Source organism: Sinocyclocheilus anshuiensis, unplaced genomic scaffold (genome assembly GCF_001515605.1).
Source record: "Sinocyclocheilus anshuiensis isolate Anshui unplaced genomic scaffold, SAMN03320099.WGS_v1.1 scaffold628, whole genome shotgun sequence".
Taxonomy (NCBI): domain Eukaryota; kingdom Metazoa; phylum Chordata; class Actinopteri; order Cypriniformes; family Cyprinidae; genus Sinocyclocheilus; species Sinocyclocheilus anshuiensis.
The window spans coordinates 1,321,062-1,333,326 of NW_015555750.1; the positions used below are offsets into that span (position 1 = coordinate 1,321,062).

Genomic DNA, 12,265 nt, shown 5'->3' on the forward strand with positions numbered 1-12,265 from the left:
TTTTCTACAATTATACATTTTAGGCGCAGTGAATGGCACATTTTTTCTTAAGGTGGGCCTTTAGCCCCGTTGTACCCTATATATATATTATTGTGATGGGGGGCCCTGCAGTAAGTCATAGCCCCGGGGCCCAGTGCGGTCTTAATGCGGCCCTGATGACGTCATACTGCTCAGGCCCCGCCCACGACCGCTGACGGACTGTCCCACATTAACATGTTTCCGCCCTTAGTATTTGGATGTAAAAGTGAACATAAGAGTCTTCATTTTCTCGCAACATCAGAGCCAATGAGGACGCAGTGGATTAGTTTTGTTTTTGATGGTAAAGCGCCGACGAATACACAAAAAAACAGAAGAGAGGGGTGAGGTGAGCAGTAGCTCGTTATCATTTAAAGAGACATGCACCAAAACAGATCGCTGTGAACAGAGATGTTTTTGACAAGGTAAAAAGAATGTTGTTTTACACAACCATTGAGAAATTTTAACCAAAGTATGTTGTAGACATTTCGTGAAGACCCTAAAGAATCATATCAACTTGTGGAAAATGGGCATCCGATGACCCCTTTAAAATAATAGAGGTTAAAAGTTGTCATAGAAGAACCATTTTTGGATCTGCGAAGAAACTTTTAGAACAGTTCTTAAAAGAAGCATTTTTTTCTTAACGTTAAGAGCATTTTAATAATCTGAAGAACAATATAGAACCTTTGTTTTTAAGAATGTATAATGGGAAAAGGTTCTTTAGATTGTTATTCTAAAAAAAAAGGTTCTTTTAAGAACTGTTAACAAAGTTTTTTTTGTAGTGGAAGTCAACATTTTATTGCATTGCTTCAAAAACACCCTTGTGCAGTCTTAATTTTTAAGAGTGTATATTATGCCAATATACAATATTATGCAATTTTTTATTTGCAAGTATCTTGTTTTAAGAATGTTTAGATATTTTAACTAAAAAGGCTAAATACTAATCAACAAAATGATTTTCACAACTGAAGTTGAAAGTTTTAGGTACCAGCAAAAGTATTTTTTTTCCAGATAAACCTCGTTTGTTTCCATTAGAGTCTATAAAATCTGTCTGCATATTGATAGAGAGCTTGTGCTTTGCCCACGCATAATTCCTTCCTCTTTTCTGTAGCCATATTACCTGAATTGTTTCAGTCTCGCTCTCTAAAATAGTCCAATTACCAGCTCGGAAAAGTAATCACAAATTGAAGCGCACACAGCCACCTCTGCTTAATGCACAGCACTGAAGGTAAAGCTGTATAACCGTGGTGGTTGGTTCTAATAGAGCACTTGTTGTCTAAATGGACTCTTAGATAGACAAGTTCGTATTTTATGACCTCTTTGCGGCTGGTTAGTTTTAAAAGGGTAAGGACATGGAGAGTTTGACTCCAACACATCTTCCCAGAAATGGGAATTTAAAAAACAACATACAGCTTCTTCCCTCCACATAGAGTAATAAACTGCTCCATTGTGATATTTCAGAGTTGATGGAAATACTGATTGATATGTTCAGGGCCACATATTCATATTCGTTCAGAGTTTTTTTTGTGATGTTGCCTCAAACACTGTTTGATCTCTGATTGCATTCTCAACAAAGACATATGTTTTCCATACACTGACATTTCATTGAGTCCTCACACTTTTAAAAGCATGCACTGTCTATGAGTGTTAAAGGACTGGTTTGATGAGATGCACATGGAAAACAGTACACATTTTGAGGTGACCTATTTATGATTTAATGGAGTGAGTAATCAATCCAATAACAGGGTGTGCATTGTGAGGTCATGAATTACAATTTCACATCCAATTTACTTTTTCCCCTCAGATGACAAATCCTAACCAGATCAAAACAGATTATTTTTCTGTAAAACCAGCTTGTGAAAAAAGCCAAAAGCTATATTGCATAAAAACAGTATCACAATGCTTTTTTATAAAAAAAAAAAAAAACTATATTCATTGATAACATTACAAATATTTACAGACCTTTAACAGAAATCTATTAATTTATTGTCATTTAAAAATATAATTTAAATCAAGTTTTTTAATGATGTGTTAATAGAATTTAAAATGAATAGAAATTTTAATAGATATATAGTTAAGAATTAAAACATTTTCTCTGTACAGTCTCAAGTCATTACAGTGTACATTGTAACTGTTTCTCACATTAAAAAGCACAAAAGGTCGGCGCACTTTTTTTTTTGCAAAATTAATCAGTCTGATTGTGCCTGATGAAGAGTTTCGCTTAAACGCCTCTTGTTGGCGAGAATAAATTCTTAGAGCAACAGTATGCCAACTTTTTGTGCTTTCTCATTGATTATTCTGGTTATTTTCATTACTTTTTCTACTTAACCATAACTGAGATGTGAAAAACTGATGCAAAAAAAAAAAACTGGAAAAAAGAGGAAAAGCTGAACTATGTGTGGGCTGACTGTGGTAGGCTGGTCAGGTGACGGCATTTTAAAGTAGGCAGTGAATGTGAATGTGTGTGTGTGGGGGTGTGGTGGGGGGGGGTGGGCTGGGGGCTGACTTACAGAGCCGTGTAGGCAGGAAACCTTCCCTGCTCACACACGCTTACCATGCAGCCATGGGGGTGGAGAGATGCTATGTAGTTAAACCCAAGGCAGCCTATGGATACAACACTTCCAGCGTGACACTCACAGAGAACGGCAAAAGCTCAGCCTCAAACACACACACACACACACACACACACACATATATAACAGCAGATCTCAACAGGATACTGCAGTCAGTCACAGGCACATGAACTCTGGAGGAAATGGAGTGACAAGAAAAAGGAAGACACAAATCACACCGTGCCATGTGTGCAGGTAAGATTCTTTTGAAGATGAACGTAAACTTTTTGAGTGAAAGCAAATGACTGGAGTTGATCTACATGACTTGAAATTTCAGATGGAATGAGAGTTTCTGCAATGATGTAAAGCTTTGGCTCAGTCTCTCTCATGCTAAAAATGTGGTCAATTTCAACTCCTCATGAATAGAAAAGAGGCGCCTCACTGTTTGCAGTGCGCTGCAGTGAGAGTGGATCCTCTGTGCTGTGCGAGGCTGTTGACAGACTGAGATCTGTAATTGTTTTCTCTGTGCTGAAAGAGTGTCTCTGCTAGAATGGAATGCAAGAGACTGAAATGCAGTTTTGCTCTTTGTTCTCCGCAGTTAAAGAGAGATAAATGGCGCACGCACACCTATCTGCTTCTTCCCAAAGTGCTTAAACTTGCCAGCGGGATCTCGGCTAATGCCATTATCTGCCATATTTGTTTGTGTTGTATCCCATTCTGTACAAAACCAGATCAGAGCTATCATGAAAAACTTATTGTGCTGGAGCGTGTGTGTGTGCCCTGTGCATGTGCACTCAGGAGCACATGAGTGTGTGTGTGTGTGTGGGTGTTTGGATATAGGTATTTGTGTGGGAGGGTGTAGCTCAGTGTGTGTGGGTGACCAAGTGCATGTGTGCACAAGTGAAGTGTGCGTATGTGAAATATTCCACCCATTTGCAGAAGGCGAGGGGTGCCTGTCAAACCCGGAGCATTCCTGTGCTCTCTGAAGCGGCGCTCGATGAATGCTGCGAATTTCAGCTGAAACGTGAAGACAAAGGCCAGGGGGACATTTAAGAGGGTTTAGCTCAGACGGATCCCTGGGAATCAATCCCCCCTCGCTGCAGTGGGAAAATCCAGCACTCGGGCTTGTATTTCAGGTTCAGCTGGAGACGGTTGCCGCCTGCCGCCGAGGGGCTTTCCCAAAACGGGGCACAATCGGGAGGGGATACAAAGAGACCCACCTGTAGTGCTGTTAGAATCGCACTGTCTGCTGGGAGCGTGAAGTGTCTTGCTGTCGTTTCCCCGCAGGGTTGGCGATATTTTTCATTTCCAGTTCACTGATCAATGCGCCGATGTATTTAAATGGTGTTTGGTCTGAGAGGTGGTCTCATTCCATCCTTACAAATGACAAACAAAGAGGGACGTTTCTGTGCCAATTGCAAGTGGTGTTTATCTTCAAACTCGAGCACAGAGAAGTATAAGATTTAGTGAGTACCGATTCACTCGTTCACTTGCATACTTCACCAGAAAAATCTCTGCAGGCTGCGTCATCTTACCAAACCTAAGACATACAAATATCAATTTTGAATGCAATAAAACATAATAGTTAGTTTAGTATAGATTCATTTTAGATGGGATTTAAACAGTGATGGAAGTACTGACATATTCGGTTTTTATTTTAAACTGTGTACACTGACTCAGTATCGATTCAGTTAGCAATAAGGCCTGATTGGTTTGAACTGATTCAATCTTTCTGAATTGATTTACTCTCTGTGACTGAGATGCCAGACTAAAGAACTGAATTATTTGATCTTATGTATTAACTGTTCTTCTACACAAAATGTCCTATCTAAACATTTCATATCCCTTTTTGAAGATTGCTCGACCTAAAAATTAATTAAGGAAGAGTATGTTTGTCTACACAGAAAATCAATTCTATAGTTCACTGTCTGAATGAGGAAAGAAGTGAAAGTTCATCTGAATTCCTTTAAGATGACATTGCATTTAGGAATTTGAGGTCCTTGTACATGCACCAGGAATTTTTGTTCACTACTTTGCAGTGATAATATTTATTGCACATGTATAGGCAATTTAGATTCAGACTTTTAAATGTACCTGAGAATCCAAGATCAAAGAATGTAGAAACCACATGCAACATGGTGATTTATGTTGTAGAAAATATGATAAAGAATAGTAACACATGAACGGCATATAACAGGAGTGGTTATTCATTACAATATGTCTGGTCTAACTTAACAAAGACAACATGTCTTTTAGACTATGGATAAATTCCAGCCACAGCTGACTGAAGTCACAGATGATTGAAGGTACTTGTCAGGATGAGACTCAGAGAATGCATTTAGGTATTGTTTGCTATTGTCTACATCTTAAGCCAAGCGTAACCATATACAATACCTTGAAAAATAACTAGTTCTTAGAGCACCTCTCTGATTTTATGTCTGCATTCTCCCATATCGTAACATGCTATTCATAAACAGTAAATCAGCATTGATTCATTATCATGAGCTGCAGGTGGGGGAAAACTGTATTTGCCAGTGGATTTCACTTGATCCACAAGTGTACTCACTGCCAAATACTACAGCTGGCATAATTCTGTGTACAGATTTTACTTCTCATTAACTAGAAAGGCTTTTCCAAATATTTTTATAGATATACTTCAGCTGGTCAAGTAAATATTATTTTAAAATAATAGGTGCATTCACAGATTGTGCCATGAGAATAGATCACTTTAAAACATTCAACTGTATTTTTGCGTTCTGGGTGCTGTATATGTTATTGAACCGCTTGCGACTGTCATTTGAAGAGGTTAGTCTGGGAACTGATGAAAGCATAAATGTTGCCAAGTCATTATCGATCATGATATAACTGAAGAATCAAATCATGCTACCCTTAGTGCACTAAAGAAATATCGAGTTGAAATAGTGCACATTTTTTATTTTTTATTGTAAGGAATTTGAATGTTTCTCAACGGTTAATGGAATTTCTGTCTGTGGTAAACAAGAAATATGTATTTGTCATCATTTAGCTCCAATATTCCTGTTAAGTCTTAGAAAAGCAGAATTAACCTTGTTTAGTCCCTTTTTTCAGATACAGATCTTTTTAAAAAAATTGCATTGTTATTTGAAAGTGTATTAATCCACTTTTGAATACAGCGACTAAATTATCAACAGTTTTGTTCTCACTCTTTGTCTGATGCTTGTGTCTTATTTGGCTGAAGCAGATGTGAAACTGATATTTAAAATGTTTCCATACCAGTAAAGGCTCATACTGTGCTGTGTGTGTGAGCAGGGCTGAAGAGACATGCTGCGCAGGTTATGTTTTCATATTTTTCTGTGTGCAGATGTGCTCACACTGATTAGATCGGAACAATAAGAGGTTTTTCAGAGTAAAATCATTAACATTCATAATATTTCTCTTTATTAATAATATGGCACATTTCTCAATTCAAAACAGAGTGATTTATTGAAGCTTGATCTAATTCTATAAATGACGGTTTGATGAACGGCGCATTCAATTCTGATTTCCTCATTTAAAATTTAATTTGTTAGCTATTTGGACATATATTAAACAAGAATCCATCCATGGAATGACAGAAATGTTTTTCTTAAAACCCTGTCAGAATGATCAATTGTGCAAATTTCCCCAAGTTCATCATCTGCTCATCCTTCCCTTGAAAGCCTTCTCTGAGATGTTCTCTGTGAAAGTGTGACAGAGAATGGAAAAAAACAAGACATTTCATCATATGCCAATCTGGCGCTTTGGAAATTTTATGTAAATCACTGGGCACCTCCCACAGCTGTTGTATTTCCCCCATGCATCCTTTCTGCATTCAGGACAAGGATTGAAGAAGAGTGTTCATGGTCTGTTGTGAATGAGACGATGTGGTCAGTTAGGTGAACTCCCATTGTACTTCTTTCCTGCTAGTCTTACTCTCTGGTGAAACCCCGGGTGTCTACTGTAAAAACAATTCTGCTGTTGAGAGAGGGAGGGACAGCAAAGGGGGAACCAGGCTGTACATAAAGCTCAGTGGTTTCCTATATCAGTGTACACCAACAAAACTACTTAAATGAGTGAACGCATGCATATTACTCATTTGTCAACATGCAAATTTCAGCATCTGGCATGCACTGCACTTGAAATTGTGTCTTAGGAAACTGTTAAAGGTTTTTTACGTTTCCATTGCCATAGAGTAGGTCTTAAATTCTCTTGTATCCTTTAGGATAATTTGAGTGTATTGAAAATACAACACAATTACTTTAGACTTCAAAAAGAGTATAATGTCCAGATGAGGAATAGATTTCTGAACTACTATTCGGTGTTAACTCAATTAAAAACAATAATCTTCAATGAGTAAATTTCAGAAACCACATCTGGGGAATGTAAGCTTATTACAAAGCATCTAAATACACATGAAAGGCTTGTTTCAAATAAATTTTACCAAATGAGAATCAAATCAATTGAACGCCTTTAGTGTTAACTTCCTCCTCAACTGGATTAAAGTCCCTAAACTAATTTTAGAGGAAAACAAGTACTGACATAAACACTCTTCAGTTTATGCCAATCTGGCATTTAAAAAAACGTCTTAACAAAGTTCCTGATGATATATAGGCCTAGCCTATACTGTAATAAAGGTTATTTAATGGTTCTTCGTGGCACAAACTTATTCATATTACATTTTCACTATAAATGTTGTGTTGTCTGACTGTGTGGTTGTTTGGAGAACATCTTGACGTCAGATAATAGGTTCTTCAGAATAGCGTATTGGTTAATGGAGTCTGTAAAACGGTGATTCCCAACCAAGGACTATGGAGTACTTAAGATAATAAAAAAAACCTAGCTAGGGAAGTTACAAGTTAGTGGAAGTGCATTTAAATAGACGCCTGCGCACAGAAGTCGCGTTCGCCTGCGCTGGTAACCATAGAAACAGCAGAGCGTTCTATTTGGATTCGTAATCGGTTGATACGTTGACAAAAACCAAGTAGGCTACTTTTATTATTCTGTTATATATTTACATGTCACGAGTATATGACAAAAATATGTTGTTTTAAGAAGCAGACAATTTAAGATAGCTGACATTTGACTAACTGTATAAGAGGCGCGAGACGAACAGCGAAAATTAGCCTACTCACAGGAAGTCCTTTAATCCCCGAAAGTCAGTGAATAATTCACACACAGTTTAAAGTAATTTACACAGATGTTGTCTACATAACCAGCATATTGTTTAAAAACCCCTCTATGGAATTTTAAAAAGTTGTCTAGTGGCTTCGGGCTTTATTGTTAAATGTACAGTTTTTTTCGACATGAAGAACAACAAAATGTACTGACAAATTCCCCTTTGAATCTAGTGTGGAAATCTGTATCATCTGCCTACAAATGAGAGTTATGCGGACGCAGCTGTTTTACCCTTTCTGTTCTCAGAAACAGTCAAGTTCAACGTTGAAAAACGATGTCATCTCAGCATAGAACTTTCGCCTTTTCTGCACAAAAGTCTATTTCTGATTTAGGAGTTTCCTCAAATCGTGTGCGTATATTATAGGCCTGCCTGCAGTGCGTTATATCCCCGTTATATCCGCGCGCGAAGGGACGGCCCCGGCAGAGGGGGATTTCTGAACTGAATGCTGGTTAGTGAAGTCAGTGGCGTTCATGTGAATGGGGCAGCAGTGGCATTTCCAAGCCATTCAGCATGTTAATGCACAACGTGAAAAGGCGGCCGGCGCAAGGAAAAGGGAAATGACAAGAAGATGAATGAAACATGCGATGATGAACATGAAGTGTTTCTGCATTCGCAACGGAGCCGTACTTTCATTTTGTCGATCGAGCTCCTTTTTCACGCCTTTCTTTCTTTTTTTTCCCCTGGACGCAGGGAAACAGATTGTCCGCTATCAGCTGTGATGGTGCGCGGAGGAAGAATGCGAGCATGCAGCGAAGTCAAACAAAAGGTGCGTCCTATGTCTATTTTATTATATTGTGCCATAAGCTGCAGATTGTGTATCCTTAAGAAGCATTGTTTAGTATTTGGTTCATCTTTTTTTCTTTCGAGTAGCATATGGCCAAACTATAGCGTCAATACCACAAATATGATACATATGTGATAATTAATTTTAAAAGAATACTTGTTTTTGCTGCTTCCTGCATGTATGTTGCTTTGTGTCTAAAACCTCGAACTTACAATTCCGCATGCACGAAACACACACACACACACACACACACACACACACACACAGAGAGAGAATGCTGTAGCTATAGTGTATGTGTGGTATCTGACAAATGCATTTTATAGAGAGAGAGAGAGAGAGAAAGAAAGACTGAAAAGTGGTTTGATGACTTGTCATAAGTTACACAGACGTGTTATTTCTCTATTTTTGTTATTTAGTGTAAGGGCCATTTGGTTGAGGGTGATGTATTCTTTTTTCCTCTTCTTGAAGTGAGGTAGGAGGGGAGGGTTTGTGAACTGAAGAAAAGGAAATTCTTGTGTGTGTTTTGGAATGCTGTTGCCCCGGGGGGACTGAAAGAATTGAGTTGTGGAATAAGAGAGGGGCGAGTTTAGAGAGGGGAAACAAGGGGGGACACATTTCCCCTTTCCTCTTTTTTTCCCCTCAAATGACAAGGATAACACCACTGCCTAGGAAGATGAAGTGCAGTGGCCGGACGCCTGCAAGTGGATTGAACGGACACATTATGTACATGGATTCAATGAACCCACTCAGCCCAGCACCCTTCATCGCCCCCGTTACGCACCCCTAAACTGAAGGGATTGGGAGCAAAATCTCTGTGTTCATTATTAATTACTAAACTAGTGCTAATAGTACTATAAAACAAATGAGACCTAATGCTCTAAGTATACAATTAAAATGCTTTTTGCATCTGTAACTATTTTTAATTAGTCTACTTTTAACTGTCCAACATTTTTTTTTAATCGGTGTCAGCCAAATGATGTCATGCAGCCACAAATCATTAGGCTAATAGTCCTAAAATACCTGATTTGTGTGAATTTGTACTTTTTTGTTTCAAATATTTTCCATCAGGGGGCACACATGAGACATACTGTGATATAAGTGTGTGCAGAGGGTGATAAGAAGAAACCTTATGTGAAAGCAGTAAAAAAAAAAAAAAAATCCTATCATTTTGGTCATATGTAAATTTGATATTGTAAAATATGGCTAGCAGCTTATCTGTAACAATAGCTGCTGTCTGAATGTTGACAGGCAGCATTTTTAGCACCTGATATCGTCTTATTCACATATTGTTTGTTTATTTGTTTTTATAATCTGCTTTTGAGCTTTCTTTGAGTACTTAAAGACTAAACGGCTCAATGCCTGGTGCATCATATTTGTTGAATTCTACGCTGCAGTACAGGAGAAATTGGATTGTTTCTCAGTAAACCTATGTCAAAATGTAATTTAAATTTTCAGCAAATGATGCATCTGATCAGTTACAAAGTAGTGCATTAGCAGTCTTCTTTGTGCTGTCAGACATGTCAGATAATTTTCTTTTCACCCTCAAAAGTGCTGTTAATGGATCCAGCACCTCAATTGGCATAATGATAAGGATGTGAATGATTCATACCGCTGTATATTTCAGTTAAGTACCTCAAAGTGCCTTAAAAGGGCCTCCCTTTTATAGCAATGGCTGTATAATTGGCACATTTTCGTGTTCAATTCCACAATAGTATTTTAAACCTTTTATCCATAGTGTACATTTCACTGTTACAGGGGTTATAATTAATATAAAATGTGTAATTATTAAAAAGAAGAAATAACGTGATCATTTGTGTGATTTGAGATTGTTTTGCAAGTTGAAGCGCTCATCTCTGGAGATTATTTGAGTTGTGATGAAGAATGGCTGTTGGTGATCGCCCACACGCAAATGTGAAATATTCTAATGAGCAATCTGTCTCACTTGAGTGTCATCTAGCTGGTTTGTTTCAACAAAATGTTCCTTCACAGTCCTGAAGGGTTTAATTTGAATTGGACATGTTATACAACATAATATTGGTCCATGATGGCTGGAACAGTTTTGAGAGTGATATATACATTTTTAATATTAGCATTATGATGTGGCATTATAACACACTTCCTCTCATTTTTCTGTAGTGCCTCAGATGAATATTCCTGAAACAGGACATGATGGACTTGCTAAAACCGAATCACGCACTTATCCTGCACCGGTAGGTTCAGTGTTTTCTCTTTAGTGCCTTTCCTAATGGTGAGCGAGCTGCAGTGGGCATTTTTAGAAATCGACAGAATGTGATGGTGTGCTTTTGAAAGTTTAGGTGATGATTGGCAGGTGCCAGACTTGATCCTGGGTCTGTGAGAAAAGTGAGATCAGTGCACGGCAGGATGCTGTGTTGAAAAGAAATGTGGTCAGTTGTTCCAAAAGAAAAAGTTTGAAAGAAAGGGATGCAGTGTATCCTCCAAAAAGACTCAGCACCAAAGTATAGAGGATAATAGCCCACACATTATCCTGAGTGCCGTGGTTCTTTAGATCTGAGGAGATGACATCATAAAATGCTCCCTCGATGTGGGCTCAGCTCGTGGGTAGAAGAGGTGTATGCATGCAGAGGAGTAGAGAAAGTGAAAATAAGAGACAGAACGATCATCTCTCCCTTTCTGTAAAGCCCGTAGGCTCCGAGCCCAGCGTTTTCACACCCACTCTCTGGTTTGTGTGGGTGTTTTGAGTGGGCAGCAAACTTGTGACTCATCCTTGTTCAGACCCACACAGGGGCAACTCCTCTCCCCTCCTCTCCTCTCCTCTCCACCACCTCACGTGTTGTAAGACTGGCTTTGGATGTTAATAATGTGCAGCTGAATAATCGATTCACTTATTTATTTTCATCTAACCGATGACACATCATCCCCTCTACTCAACCTTTGACTATCTTTTTTTGTGCTCTTTCAAGAGAGTAGTATTACACATGAATGATGCAGTGCCGTGAGTCATATGTCAAACTTTATTGTATTCACTCTCTTTTAGTCCTTATTTATACATCGTTTTATACAGAAGACTTTTGTTTCCCTGACAAGGCTGTGAAGTCCCTACATTTCCTTTATAATGTGCGAACGGTCAGCATCACCACATTAATCAACTAAAGATCAACTCAAAACTTCTTTTATCAGCTTCATCACTGAGGCTCTAGTAGCCCTTCAGTGACACCAAACCAGAAATGTGTTGCTTTTGACTCATCGGTGTTGAAGAAATCGACATCTGGTGTTTTCATAGGCTATATGTGCTATTGTCTCTTCCACACAAATTGACACAACCTGCACATATTATTTTAGTTTTTAGAGTTTTTTTTTTACCTGAAGTGAAACTTAATGACCTGATCTTTTTATTAGGGCTTAAAATTTCTTAACAAAAATATCAGGGCTGTCATTTTTTTCAAATTATGTATGCATTATGTATACATTTTTAACTCTATTTCAATTCTAATAAAACTTTTAATTTTAAATAAATGTAGTTTTTTAATAAAAAATATTCATAATAAAATATTACATGCATAATAAGTATTATCATAATAATATATTGTAATTTTTATTAATTATAATTTATATAGAATTTTCTCTTTCTTTCTCTCTGTATATATATATTAGGGCTGTCAATAGATTCAAAATTTTAATCTGATTAAAGCTGCAGTCCGTAATCTTTTTTGGTTAAAAATGATCTGAAATCAATATTTGAGCAAGTACATAACCAGCCAG

General features: G+C 37.8%; 1 long non-coding RNA gene across 1 annotated transcript; it reads left to right on the forward strand.

Moving 5' to 3' along the window:
- The first annotated feature begins 2,641 nt into the window (after positions 1–2,641).
- LOC107673654 (uncharacterized) lies at positions 2,642–10,732 on the forward strand. Its single transcript, XR_001632425.1, has 3 exons — positions 2,642–2,822; positions 8,431–8,506; positions 10,661–10,732. It is a non-coding gene; the product is annotated as an uncharacterized LOC107673654 (long non-coding RNA).
- Positions 10,733–12,265: the final 1,533 nt, after the last annotated feature.